We start from the raw sequence: 4,168 nt of genomic DNA on the forward strand, positions 1-4,168 counted from the left end.
ATCCACCAGGCTTCTGTCACAGAACAACCCCATGATACTGTCACAGCTACTCAACTTGCTGTGGATGCTTTCCTGGCTTGCATCTGATTCTGCCTCTGATGACATTCTTGAGAAGCAATCCTCTGCCTCTCGAGGCATGCTAAAACATCAATGTACCTGAAGTAATTTTACAGGTGTTTTGGGTTCTTTTTTTTCTTGGAGGATCTAACTTGCAGATCACTGTGAAAGTCCAGGTCTTGATAGTGCCAAACACTTTGGTCAAATCCACTGATAACAGACAGAACAGAGAGGCTAGTCTATGCTTTTCTAACAGTTACCTCACTGGCTGCATCACCTGCGTTTTAAGCTATATCATGAGTCAAACAGCATGTACTGGACTATGTTATTCTCAGTAAAGCATTCTAGTAGTGTGCAATCCAAGATAAGGTAATTCCATCACCTGTGTTTTAAGCTATATCATGTCCAGCATGTACTGGACTATGTTATTCTCAGTAAAGCATTCTAGTAGTGTGCAATCCAAGATAAGGTAATTCTCGCTGTTTTTTTCTTTTTCTTATAATTGTCAAAAGTAATGAAAGTGGGACATCTGAAATCCTGCCTCTCCTGTGTCTTCCAGTTCTAGGGGACAAGGCAAGCTCTGTTTTTTGAAGGAATAGAGGAATACATACAGCTAATAACAATTGCCGATGGGAAGTCTCAAGCAAGGCACCAGTACACTGCATTTTCTAACAGACTGGTGTATCCATCAGTTCATATACTTGATTCTTTCTTAGTATTAGTCAAGCTTTTTAGTGACTCTGAACATACCCATCTCTCTTTGCTAGGTCTTTTATTCCTTCTGACAGCCCAGTAGAACCTCAAAATGAAAGTTTTTGTATTATTCGTAGAAAATAGGCATAGATCCCCACAATGTTGCCTGAAGCTCCACAAATGCTTTGGTGGATTTTCTTCCTTTGTAAATATTTTATAACTTTGTAACTGTTTGCTTAGCTTGCATTAGTTACAAAGTAGGTTTTATTTGGGTGCCTGTCCAGCCCAGTGTTGCACACGGAGCCCTCATTCTATGATCAGTCCTTGTGTTTCATTCTTCATCAGTGACCTTTCATAAATCAATCTGTGCTCAGTTTTGCTCTGACACTCATGAGCTATGAAGTCACCAAGAGCTTGCAGACATAAATCAGGCTGCCAGGGCTCACTGTGTGCTTATTGTTCATGCAACCGCAGTTTGAGACAAAACCCAGATAAAACATGATACAAGCTCTACAAGCAGGAGGATACTACACTCTGGGCAACAAAACACATTGTATATCATCTTTGTCCGTTTTAAAGGTCAGTGAATGGGGTGACACACACAATATTCAGAGCCTAACAGCTCACTCCCAATTTTGGGACCTATCGGGCTGTAAACATGAAATAAAATATTTACAGTAAACAGACACTATTTGTGTGATCTGTTCCCTGCTTAACACTTGCAACTCTCACCAGTTTCTGGCAGCTGAAGATATTCAGCATTTGTAAATATCAAACAACTCTTTCATCTGTTTATATAGAACTGAGTTCTTGGTCTGGGAGCGAATCCTTAGTAACACCTAGAAAAGTACCTAGGCCACAAGCTGATGTGTAAAGGTCTCACATAAAGTAATATAGATAAAGCAGCCTATGTTCCTTTCCCCAGATAGGAAGAAATCTGCTACTGGACTAGCGGAAGGACAGGCAGAGCTCAGCCTTCATTCAGCTTTAATCTCCTACTGAGACCAGCCAGGCCAAAACACAGCCTGTTACAGCCCCAGCGTGCAATATTTCTGCCCAGTGTTTTGAAAAACTTTGGACTTGTTGCATATATGTCATGCAACTTTTTTTATTTTTTTTTGTGTGTGTATATGCACAACGTATCTGACACAGCCAAGAATGTTTGTGTTTAGTGTAGATGTACGGAGCTTCCCACAAAAGCTGGACTTCGTGTGCAGATCTGCATCACAAATACCTCCAAGCAACAGCTATCATCTCTACTTACACCAGAAAATGTCTGAGATTTTCAGACGTGGCAGCCCAGTAAGAGCTCCTGGGTGCATAAGTACTGTCTCACATTTCCATCTGCTAGTTCTATCAGACACAAATTCTTCAGAAAAATCACTGGACAATTTTTTCCAGCAGAAAGAGGACACATGCAAAAGCACTAGGCATACAGCATTTTTTTTATATTTGAGAAAAAGTTAACACCTAAACTCGTTATGATTCCTCAAGATAAAGACAAGATTCTCTATTGGTATTCTGGTGTAGTCTTGAGGGAAAAAAAAAAGAAAGGGAAAAAAAAAAAGGAAGAGAAGTATGGTCAGTTCTGTTATCCTAGAAGTCAAAAGCAGGCTGTAGAATGGACAAGCCCAGCACTGTTCTGGTCCAAATAATTATTTAATCACTGAAAGAATTACAATGAATGCCATGAAATGTTTTATTTGAATTATATAGTATAAGCAAGTAGAACTATATCCCTGCTTTCAGAATTAACTAGTGAGCTCTGAAAACACTACTTTGCTTTGCACCTTTCACTTTGTGTATCAAACAATCACATAACTCTTAAAGCTCATTAAATGAACTCCCAAAGTCATTGAAGAGATAATAAACTAGGTTACAACACTGGTCTGGTATACAGTTAAATGTCTTTCATATATCTTTAAGTGGTTATTAATCTCTGAATTAGTTTAGAATACATTAACCTTCAAGGTAAATTAGATCAATCAAGAAAATGACTCACAAGACGAGGTCTACCTTTTTTGCTCAAATTCAGAGTGTGTGCCAAGAATGTAACAGCAATGGGGAGAAAGGATTTAAATGCATCTTTTGCCTGAAAGTATGACATTTATCATGGGGATGGGCATTCATATCCTTCCTGATGCTTATGGATAAAGTTGTTCCTTAGGATAAGAGGAATCAATGACCAGACAAGGATAAAATGTTTATAATCGTGCTAAAGGAGAGTTATGCTGTGAATGCAAATGACATGAAGCCCATAAAAATTAGGTGTAATCATACCCTCAGCTCAATTTATTTCCCACTCTGGGTTTATTTTAGCCTTGCTTATGATAATTATAGAAGTGTCTGAAAAGCATATTCTGTTCTATTTTGCATATGGCACACAGTCCAGACACTTGTCACATTCTGCTTCAAAACTACTTTTATCTTCAACTTCTTTACTTCAAATCTCACAGAAAAGAGGTACCTAGAGACTGGTGGGAATTGACCACCAGTACAGTCACTATACATAGTGTCACGATGTGCATTGTTCCAAGAACCTATGAATTCAGTTTATCCACTGTTTTCTAAATGAATATAAGAATATTAACACTGAGCGGCAAGAAGACTAAACTGAAGTCAAAAGAGTTTTAATGTGAATGACTGAGCTTTGTGGTGGTTTAAGCTAATGATTTATCTTGCTGTTACAAAATGCAGTGCAGTTATTCTGGCTTAGCTGATGAGTGATAAGTCATCAAGACAAACACAGCCTCCTGTTTTTGTGAGAAGGTATTTAACAGTTTTTACAGCATACTTCAGAGCACACCAGTGATCCGTGTGACTATTTATAATGTTATATTCCAAGTCTACACTTAAAACCCTTAGCCATGAGAAATGTCACAAGGTGTAGACTACCTCTTATGGTAGTTAACAAAGCATAGCATTTGTGCATAATCATAACATACTGAAAAACTAAAGGAAATTGGTATCCTAAAAGCCCTTCCCTTGGCTGTTTTAAAACTTCAGACGCTGCAGCTTGCCTTGACATCAGGATATCTAGAAGCACGAGAATTACAGTGCTGATAGATGACATATTAAGATGCAATATAGTGCTTTACAAATGGACAGAAAAATCCAAAACATAAATCAGACTACTTTTTAATACCAGTATAGCATGTTCTGAAGAAAAGAAAACGCAGACAGAACTTGCAAAGGGCGATCTAAGAGCATGATGTAAAGGAAGTAACACCAAATATGAGCTTTGGTTTGAAGATACTGCATGTTAAACACCTGACTTAAGAAAGCATTTTGCTGTTACCAAACTTCTGAAATATTTGTATATCCCTACTGTATTCACTGAGACTGCTCACAGGCTGGGCTTAACATGCACTCTTCAGCCCTTTGTTGAACCAGAACCTAAAGGCTGGAGCCAGCCTTT

Source organism: Apaloderma vittatum, unplaced genomic scaffold (genome assembly GCF_000703405.1).
Source record: "Apaloderma vittatum isolate BGI_N311 unplaced genomic scaffold, ASM70340v1 scaffold6047, whole genome shotgun sequence".
Taxonomy (NCBI): Eukaryota; Metazoa; Chordata; class Aves; order Trogoniformes; family Trogonidae; genus Apaloderma; species Apaloderma vittatum.